An 11,689-nucleotide genomic window follows, 5' to 3' on the forward strand; every position below is an offset into this window, starting at 1 on the left:
CGACATAGAGCTCATACTTGTGGGAAAAAACCTGTAACAGAAGGAGGAATAATGTTCATTATGTTAGTTATATTTTTACATCATGCAATACTTAATTATTTTCTCTTCTTCATCCTAAATCCCACCAATCAGATCTTCTGGGCCACTTTTTCAAGCTGGCAGTTATTAAGAATCTCATTAAGAAGCCACAACTAGATCTTCCATTGATTGTTTAAAATACCAGACAAAGATTTGTCCGCTCAATTGACCCTTCGCAGGGAGTTTGATAGACAAGCGATCTAACCTAATTAGAATGCTGAATCCGCTATTTTGTCCAACAAAGCAGTCAGGAGTTAGAAGATTAACCTCGGTGGACTTAAACTTGAAAAATGGTGTGTATTGATGTCTTTCCGTGTTTGAAACAACATTCCTTCTCATGTTCATTCATGTTTATTTGATGCTATAAATGAAATAGTAGGAAGAGATGATCGGTTCACGAGCCTCTTGATCTGAGGCGCTACAGCGATCTGTCACAACACATTAAAGAGCCACAAAACGGTTTTTATTTTTTGAATTTCTTAAAAAAACTACACGGTTTGAAAGCTGAGACTTTGTTTAATATCATAAGTAACCTGCTCTGTCTTGTCTGTCGACATGTTGTCAGTGTCCTCTTTGCTCCGCGGCTTGTCGGACAAAGCAACAGTAACTAAGGGGGGCGGGCCTTTGCGAAAGGTCAATTGTGCTCCTTCCTGTAAAAAAAGATATCTATGAAAAATTTCAGTCAGGATTCAGGCCTCATCATAGCACAGAAACTGCGCTCGTTAAAATTACAAATGACTTACTTCTAGCTTCTGACCAAGGCTGTATCTCAATACTAGTGTTACTTGATCTCAGTGCTGCGTTCGACACTATAGATCATAAAATACTCCTAGATCGACTACAAAATTACACTGGTATTCAGGGGAAACGGTGAAAAAATCTGAGATAACGTCAGTAAATTACGGAGTGCTGCAAGGATCTGTGTTAGGCCCTCTGCTATTTTCAATATACATGGTGTCATTTGGAAATATTATAAGAAAACATGGAATTAGTTTCCACTGCTATGCCGATGATACTCCAGATGAAATCTCTAAATTATCCATTGTTAAAGATATAAAATGTTGGATGATCAGCAATTTTATCATCTCTTCACTGGTTACCTATTAAGTTCCGTATCGATTATAAAGTACTGCTAATGACCTATAAGGCTCTAAATGGTTTAGCTCCTGTGTACTTAACCGATCTTCTATCGCCCTACAATCCTTCACGCTCTTTAAGATCACAAAACTCTGGACTTCTGGTTGTACCTAGGATATCTAAGTCCTCTAAAGGAGGAAGAGCGTTTTCACATTTGGCTCCTAAACTCTGGAATAGCCTTCCTGATAATGTTCGGGGCTCAGACTCGCTCACCCAGTTTAAATCTAGATTAAAGATGCATCCACATAATGCATCTCATAACCTCATAAACTCTAGTTATATCAGATAAAATGCACAAGATTAACTTTGCCAAATGGTATGAACAGCAGCTATGCCCAATTTTCTATATATTATAATTATGTTCAAAACTTGTAATAATTACTTCAATGAGCTCATTGTTTGTTCCTAAATTTGATACGTGATGTTAGCTAACTCCATAATTTGTATTTAGAACTGTACATTTCTGACATAATGACATTATTTGTAAACAGTCACCTCTGATAACAAATTACCTTATATTGCATCTAAAGTAAAATTTACATCATTCCAAGATGGCCGCACGTATGTGTCTGCGTTCGCTTGTTTAAGTCGTTTAAGTTTACCAAAATTGTTAGTGGTGTGTTTATGCCACTTTTTTATTTTTGGTTTTTATTAATTAACTGGAAACAATCCCATGTTGTAAAAATGTGAGCTTTTATACTGATATGCCTACTCTGCTCCATGGTATGGGAGATGCCGTTGGTTGGTGTGGGCAGCGGGCCTTCTGCTGTTGAATGGGAGGGACGCGCACCTGCACTTTGTCTATGGGCTTTGTGTGCTGAGGCCGCTACGGAGCAGATTGGGGAGCCATTCATGTTTGGTGTGGATGGCATGTCGTCTGTTGGGTATGAGAGACACACACCTGGGCTGTGTCTGTGGGCTTCATGTGCTGGGACCGCTGTGGAACGGACCGGTGATTTGGCTGTGTCGCTGAGAGGCTTTGAGTTTTCCTTTTGGTGCTCCATTTGGACGCGAGATCCACCACAAAGGATGTTCTGCCCCGGAGGACATGGAAAACTGACCCATTATGCTACATCTATTTGTGGCAAAAATAGTCTGAGCTGTGGCGTGGTGAAGAGAAAGTGGTTTGTGCTTTTGCTACTGCTTTCAGGTAACATTCATCCTAACCCAGGCCCAGAGTTGGCTCAGCTTCAAACACCAGAGGAACCTAAATCAAGTAAGGGTATACGATTTTTCCATCTTAATGTGAGAAGTTTGGTAAATAAGGTGAATGCAGTACGAATCTGGGCAGATTCAACCGATGCTGTTATCATAATTCTCATAGAGACTTGGCTGAAAAAATCAATTACAGATGATATGGTGTGTATTAATGGATATAATTTTTTTAGAGCTGACCGTAGTAAAAAATGAGGAGGGGTTGCAGTTTATACTAAAGTAAATATGAATTGTATTTGCAGTGAGTTGGTTAGTATTTCAAAATGTTCTTTTTAAGCAAAGAAATGTGGCCTGCTACAAAGCAAAGAAAACAAATAGTGATGAGGACTGGTCCAATTATAGATTATTATGAAATAAGAGTACAAAATTGATAAAAAAGTTCGAAGAGTCAGTATTATCTTAATCTGATTAACAATAACATGACCGATGCTTCTAAATTTTGGAAACTACCAAAATCTCTTGTAGGGTCAAATAAATCTACTGATCTTCCAAAAGTTTTAAAAGTGGACCAAAGATTAATTACAGACAAGGTTAATAATGTTGATATGTTTAATAATCATTTTATTTCAGCTAGTCTGATAACAGATACCAGTCATTCATTTGTCATTCATTTTGGCAAACAGGGAATTGATGAGCCGAGAAACTATAGTGAATCATATTTATTTTCCTTTACCCCTATATTGCTCACCCAAGTTCATAAGTTCATGGAGGAGATCCCTGTGATTTGAATAATTATTGCCCTATTTCTAAACAACCGGTTTTAGCAAAGGTTTTTGAATCTATAGTAAATGATCAAATGAAAGAATACCTAGTTAGTAATAATATTTTAAATGCATTTCAGTCAGGATTTACAGCAGTCCATAGTACGACAACAGCTACTACACTAATTACTAATGATTTAATTACTGCTCTCGATGAGAGACAGCATTGTGTGGCCTTGTTTGTTGATTTGACAAAAGCGTTTAAATTAGTGGATCATGCCTTACTGTTACAGAGGATTAAAATTATAGGTCTCTGTAATTTGGCCTTGAGTTGGTTTAAAAACTGTTTATCTCATAGTACTCAACGTGTTGCAGTAGATAATTACATTTCATCCGTATTAACAGTCAAGAAGGGTGTCCCACAAGGTTCTTTACTGGCACCATTTCTTTTTTCTATTTTTATTAATGAATTTGGACAGGGAAAAAATCTGCAAAGTTACTTTTTTTATGCTGACGATACAATTATTTATTCAGCCGTATCCTCTTTGTCATAAGCTATTGAAATTCTCCAGGTTTCTTTTAATACTTTTCAGCATAATTTATTAAAATTGAAATTAGATTTAAATGCAAATAAAACTAAGTATATTATTTTTTCACGTAGTCATTCAATGACCACTGTTCCATCTATCCTTACTATTGATGACGTGCATATAGAAAGAGTAACAACTTACAAATATCTAGGAATATGGATAGACGAGAGGTTGGCATTTGATGTTCATATTGATAACTTAGTGAAAAGACTAAAACCTTTCAAGGGGTGCATGTGTATGCAAAGACTACAAAATCGTATCATTTGACAAACTGTAAAATATAACAAGTTGAGAGAGCCCTCTGCTACGAACAATAAAATGCTGATCAAAATCATTCTATAGATGTTGGTAGTGTGCAAAGCTACATCTGATGACAATAAAATCTTTCTGTAGGCCTGTGCCTTCTCCATTGTGTCAGTATCAAATATAGGAGTGATGCTACCATAAAAGGAGAGAATATAAATACAAAATATTGTACTCGACATTAAGCCTTGATTTGTGCTTGTCCTTTGGACAACTAAACTGGTCATTTACTTGTCAGAGTAAAAAAGTAAATTGTCTGGGAAAAAAAATAGGATTTTTGTGTGTGTTGTAATATAATTTATTCTGAAACAAGCAACATTCTCATCAGTGTTTTATCAGCAGTGACATATTTAAATCTGCATATTTATGTTATTTACTCTGGGGGTATTTTAGTAACCTTTATAAAGGGCAACCCCCCCACCCCCAATCTAATTAAATGTATGTTTTATCTTTTATTTCAAATTCTTACATTTGATATATATCAATATTGAATTTTTATTGCAACATGACAACTGAGTTTCTTTGTGTGAGCAGAGCTCATTTGTTTTGAATTCTCCTCAAGAGGTTATTGGCTATCACCGCCAGTGCATTACTAGTAACCACTATAAATCGCCACTTGAGCTAAATTAAATTCTTGCGTTTTGGTTGTTATTGACATTTTAATCAAGCTACTTATCTGGTCAGGCAAGTATAATGCTCTTTCACTTCAAAAAAATCCACTTGTCCCGCAGTCCTGGACAAGCGTATGTCGAGCCCTCGTAAGCCTATGTGCCGGGGCTCAACCCTGGATGGCCCCAGCCCAATTAAACCCTTGTTGGGTTTTTCTCTTTCGGCAAAAAAAGTTTTTCCTTTGGAGATAGAAAGAAAATTATACAGAGTACATTTTTACCTATTTTGGCGATATTATTTGTATGCATGCGTCTATATATTTACTGAGAAGACGAGATTGTATTTATCATGCTGCATTGCATTTTGTAACAAATGCTTGCTCATGTACTCATCATTGTTTGTTGTATTACTATGTAGGTTGGACCTCCTTATATCAAAGGAGGAAATCACATATATTAATATATATTGTAAAGGCATTGCTGGGTATGCCTCCAAATTACATTACTATTACTATTCTTTTATGCTTGTGTAAAAAGAACTATAGCACCAGATCGTCAATTGGAATTAAATTAGAGGTACCTAGGCTACAGAACATGGAAAATCTGCTTTCTCTTACTGTGCTGCTGTTTTAATTCATTTGTTGATTTATGATTAATATTTTTAGCTTTGTCTGTTCAGAATTTGTTTTGTGTGTTACATGTTTATTTGAAACTTTAGTATGGCCATCTCGGCCAGGACTCCCTTGTAGGAACTGTGGACGAACCAGACAAATGAATCATTCAGATGATTCTTTCAAAACATAATTCTAATTCAGAATCGAAATTCCGGCTCCAGCCATCTACAGGAAAATCCTTGCTTAATTACTTTTATAACCCCCATGCTTCCTGGCAGAAGTGATAAACTCAGACATTTGTGACACCAACTGGTCACCTAGAAGATAAAGAGTCTTTGATCACCAGATCTAAAGAGACAATACAGGCCCCTTTTTCTGGGGCCTGTTTAAGGGACCTAAAACTTCACAGAAAAAACAACCAAGACTGTTCTACAACTAAAACTGCATCAAAATTGTTCCAAACAATTTTAAATGGACTTATCAAACATCTTTTAACTGCATACATTTTACATCATGTGTCCACAAATACTACCTGTAACCAGTTTTGCTTTAGAACACCCACAATTCATGTAAATGTGATAACTCTTGAATGACTGACTGAAAGTATGCCTTATTTGGAATGGATTTAATTCTTTTCCTCTTCTCTAAATCCTGGCTTGAATGAAATCTGTTTAAAATGTATCATATTCCATTTAATAGAAATGGTGTTTAAATGGTACTCTCTGCTAAAACAGAGACGGGAAGTAACACCTATGTAGGATTAGGGGCAGAGAAAAGCCCTTTTGAAACAGGATGATATCTGATTGGCCAAAACTCCTCTCAGAGGTGTGACAAACACCTAAGTTTAAATAGTCATATCACAAGTGAACTAGACAAGAGAACCAAGACAAAGACAAGAGAACTAGAAGAAAGAACCGGTCAGCAGAGACCAGAGTAAGCAGAACAACTAGAACTACAGAGTGAACTAGAAGAACAGACAAGCAGCTCATTCAAGACATCCAACTTTCACTCACTTTTCTTTTCTTTTACTTAATTTTCTTTTCCGCTGAAAGTCTTGTGTTCTAAGTTTTGCCGCAAAGTTCAACCAACGACTTTTGCTGCTTCAACTTTAACTCCAGCGACAAAGAGACTTCCTTTCATCTTTCCAGCAAGCTCAAACGTGATTGGGTTTTACCAAACACAACACGGATCTTTAAGACCCTGCGACAAATCATCGACTTGGAAAACCCTTCTCTGCACACCGACGAGAAGATTCACATTTAAAGTCGACTCAAGCAAGTACCTCCAGATTGAACTGGTGCATTGAAATTAATTATTCATGGTTCGTTCAGGTCTTTGAAGTGCATATTTTGCTAGGAATTCTGTTCCTCATATCACTCTCTCTTAAAACTCTTTCTCTCTCATTTCCTTTCTTACTGCAACGCGTATGAATGAATGTGTGTGTGTGTGTGTGTGTGTGTGTTTATGTTAGATTAGTTTGTGTTAGAATAAATAAAGTCTCTTGTAGATTTTATGAAGAAATGTGTCTTGTATTATGTGCTTCTAAATTTTAATGTCTGAAACTGTTGATCTTAAAGTTACCGTGCTCTAATCAGTGTTTTCACGATTGTTGGATATTCATATCTGCTACAAGAGCTTTTTACGGCTCGAGCAAAGGAACGCTGGACAACTCATTTGCTCGGTCGTAAACTAAACAACTCTTTATAATTCCCTATAAATTATTTCATTTGAGCTAATTTTACTTCCTAGGGTGTGTTCCCTACACCCTGGAAGAAGATATTTCTTTTACTCTCAATGGGACCTTCCTGGAAAAATAAAGGTTAAATAAAAAAACAAATAAAATAAAATTGTAATGTAGACACATGCATTTTCTGTAAAATTGCTTTGAAAAGCTATGTATTGTGAAAAGTGCTATAAAAAATTTGAACTGATTAATTTATTAATAACAGCACAAATGGGTTGAAAACAGCAGTATTTGAATTCAATTACAGCATTTGACTTCAGCAAGAAATGGAAATGTAATAAATTTGAGATGAGCTTGGATTTACAAATAAGACTATAATCATAAATGTCAGTGTGTGTCTGTAAATAATTAAAAAATTAAACTAGCATATTATTTCAGTACCTTGATATGAGGACAAAAGATTGCTTCCTGGTCATTTTTACTTGTCATCTCAGATCTCTTCAACTCAACAATCATGTGTTTTGGAAACTTCATTAAAGTTTTCTGTGGAGACAATATTAATGTATTAGTGCATCATGGATGAATTGTGCTGCTTTTCATCACACAATACTTTCAGCATTTGTGGAAAATGTCACAGTAAACAAATAAGTGATTTTGCAGATTTCAGGGTTTTTTTTTTATTGTTTTCAGAATGATAATTTCTCTGTTAAATGAGGATCACAATTCCACACTTATCTGACTTGAAGATCTAATGAACACCATAAAAGATACTTACAGTTTCCATGACTGTCATTTTTCCACAGTGAACATCGTGCCACTGATACTCTCCACGTTTTTCATCAATACATGCCTGTATAGAGCCTTCCTAAAATTTAAAAAACAGAAAACAATGGTAAATGGAAAAAACATTTAGGATGAAAAGGCAAAATAAAAATGCTCCTGGTCAATTTGGCCTGGTATCATGGCGGAATAGCTTCCACTGTAAAGCTCATGTCTCCCAAAGTGTTAACCAGACCCGCAGCTCTGCTATGAGAAGCAGCAACGGGCTGGTAACTGCAGAGGAGACTCGTACCTCTGTGAAGGAGAGTTATAACCGCAATGGCAACAGTGACATACTCTAACAGTAAGAGCATGCACCATCCACGAGCACTCTCTCAGCATGCTCTTTGCCCAGACATGTGACACAGCAATTGTGGCCATCAGATGAAGCCAGGTAATGACAGCATCCAGAAACACATGGACTGAAAGACATCTTTAAGAAGATGCTCGCCGCCCGTGCAAATCGCACTGGCTAATATCCATTGGCTTGTTTAGTTACCACTTGAAAGTCATTGATCTTCCAGGCAATACCCCAATCCTCATTACATCAATATCGCCTTAACTTTGAATGTGACTGACTCAATGGAAACAATAGTTAGAAGCTTAGCCTCTATTGTATCCATTAGTTTTCTTCACTCTCTATTTTTATTATTCTTCCTAAATGGGAGTCTATGGCAGCCCAATGAACGAAACATGAGAAAATTAGAAAATTTGGCACAATTGTAGAGATGGTAATGAATAGTGATTTTTCCAATTTTATAGTCTGTAGGACCAACTCTATAGTGCCACGACCAGTTTAAAAATTCACTTTTGGAAAGGGTTATAATTTTTGAACCCTTTGGTCTAGAAAAATTAAATTCAAGATTCCTCTCTTCATGTTGATCACATTCAACATTTTACATTAAAACTATGCCCATTACATTAGTGGCCATTTTTAAAAGTGCAGTATTCAGTTGTTGTTGTTGTTAGGGGCTAAGCCCCTTCTGTATCTGTTAGTTAGGGGCCAAGCACCAAAGGTGCTATAGCCCCTATTGTAATTGTTAGTTTTCTTATTATTATTGTTCTTCCTCTTGAATGGGAGTCTATGGCATGATGAAAATAATGAAATTTGGCACACTTGTAGTGATGGTAATATCTAGAAATCTGACCAATTTTGGAGTCTCTAGGACCAACTCTATAGCGCCACCACCAGTTCAAAAATTTACTATTCTAAATGTTATAACCTTTGAACCATTTGCTCTAGAAAAATGTAGTACATCTGGTTTGTCTCTTCATGCTGATGTTTTTCAACATCTTACATTAAGTCTCCGCCCATTACAGTAGCGGCCATTTTGAAAAGTACAGTATTCTGTTTTTTCGCTACTCCTCCTTAAAATTTTGTACAAATTTTTATCAGATGATATTTGGACTGAGCCACACAGAAATGACTGAACAGATTTTTTTTATTTATCTTTGTTCAAAAGTTATGATGTCATGAAGGTAACGAGGTCGACCTGAAATTGGTATAGAGGCTGTATCTCGACCAAACTTTGAGCAATCGAAACAAAAATTGGTACACTTGATCAAGACCATGACCTGAGGGTTCATGCCAAATTTGGGAACAGCGCCACCTACAGGTCATGAGATCTGAAAAATGGCTATTTTGGCCAATAACTTTTGAACAGTTTGTCAAAAAATCAAGATCTTTTGTCAACATTGGATGAACTGTGTGTCCTCCATCTTGAATTTTGTCATAATTTGAAATATCTTTTAAACAATTTAACATATCTTCACCGAAATTGGTATGTACCAGCACCAGAAGGTCCTGAAGGTACCTGAGAAGTTTGAACACAGCGCCACCTAGTGTTCCACAGACATAACGATTTTTGCAAAAATGCTTATAACTTTTGAAAACATTATCCAAAATTTGTATGCTTATGTAATTTTATTCCCTGGCTTATGCCAATTCCGACAATGTGTCATTTGTCATTTTCCTTAAATGTACCTGTCTGCCATATTGAAATAATGAAAAACAGGTTTTTTTAGTTAATTTAGATTCTCTGCTTATTTCTATTTTCTTCATTCACTATAATTTGTATTTTATTTGTACGCATTGTTATTTAGAATAACAGCCATTTTTGCTGTTTGTTGGTGTTATTGCTCTTTATTTTCACTTAAGTGCTGTGTTGTTCCTGCATTCCTATCTACTCCTCTCCAAATACTCCTCTCTCTGTCTCTGTGGGTCTTTGGAATTGTCAGTCAGCAGTTAACAAAGCTGACTTCATTTCAGCCATTGCTACTAATTCTACTCTCAATATCTTGGGCTTGACTGAGACCTGGATTCATCCAGAGGACTCAGCAACCCCTCTAACAGCTTCACTTTCTCTCATACCCCTCGCCAGTCTGGAAGGGGAGGGGGCACAGGTCTTCTCATTTCTGACAATTGAAAATACTCAACTCACTCTTCTCTATGCAACAACAATTCAATTGAGTTTCATGCTATTACAATCTCAAATCCTGCCAAAATTCATATTGTAGTAATAACTGGGTACCTTTGTAGAGGAACTGGACATGCTGCTGTCTTCATTCCCAGAGGATATCACCCCACTTGTATTTTTTGGCGATTTCAACATTCATCTAGAGAAGCCTTATGCTTCAGACTTCCTCTCTCTTGTAGCCTCATTTGATCTCAATCGGCTCATCTCCACAAGTACCCACAAATCTGGCAACCAGCTTGACCTCATTTACACACGCAACTGCGTCACTGACAACATTTTGATAAAACCTATGCACATTTCTGTCATTTCTTCATTAATTTTAATCTACAACTCCCTATTTGTTCACCACCAACCCCTCTACCAGTTACCTTCAGACGAAACCTGCGCTTTCTTTCTCCTTCTCATCTTTCTGTTTATGTCATCCTCCCTTCCCTCACCCACACAACACTCATCTCTGAGTGTGAATACAGCAACGGACACTTGTCATCCTAACTTCTTCTTGCACTTACACACATTATCAACACATCTCTCCACACAGGCATTTTCCCAACTGCATTCAAGCAGACTCGGGTAACCCCACTGCTTTAAAGGTGCCCTAGAATTGAAAATTTAATTTACCTTGGCATAGTTAAATAATTAGAGTTTTGTAAATGGAAATGACATACAGTGAGTCTCAAACACCATTGTTTCCTCCTTCTTATGTAAATTTGATTTTTGCAAAAGACCTCTGAAGAACAGGCGAATCTCATCATAACACAGACTGTGACGCAACAGTCAGGATCATTAATATGTACGCCCCCAACTTTTGCATATACCAGCCCATGTTCAAGGCATTAGACAAGCCAGTATTAACGTCTGGAGCTGCACAGCCGAATCAACAAACTTTATGCAGGTAAGCAAGCAAGGACAATAGCGAAAAATGGCAGATGGAGCAATAATAACTGACATGATCCATGATATCATGATATTTTTAGTGATATTTGTAAATTGTCTTTCTAAATGTTTCATTAGCATGTTGCTAATGTACTGTTAAATGTGGTTAAAGTTACCATTGTTTCTTACTGTATTCACGGAGACCAGAGTCATGTCGTTATTTTCATTTTTAAACACTTGCAGTCTGTATAATTCATAAACACAACTTCATTCTTTATAAATCTCTCCAACAGTGTGTAATGTTAGCTTTAGCCACGGAGCACTATCAAACTCATTCAGAATCAAATAAACATCCAAATAAACACTATACTTACATGATCTGATATGCTGCATGACGAACACTTTGTAAAGATCCATTTTGAGGGTTATATTAGCTGTGTGAACTTTGTTTATGCAATGTATTATAGAGTCGTGAGCTTGGGGGTGGGGAGCGCGAGCATTTAAGGGGAACACGCACTGAATCGGTGCATTTTTAATTATGCTCCAAAATAGGCAGTTAAAAAACTGAATAATAAAAATCTCACAGGAAG

Source organism: Ctenopharyngodon idella, chromosome 2 (genome assembly GCF_019924925.1).
Source record: "Ctenopharyngodon idella isolate HZGC_01 chromosome 2, HZGC01, whole genome shotgun sequence".
Taxonomy (NCBI): domain Eukaryota; kingdom Metazoa; phylum Chordata; class Actinopteri; order Cypriniformes; family Xenocyprididae; genus Ctenopharyngodon; species Ctenopharyngodon idella.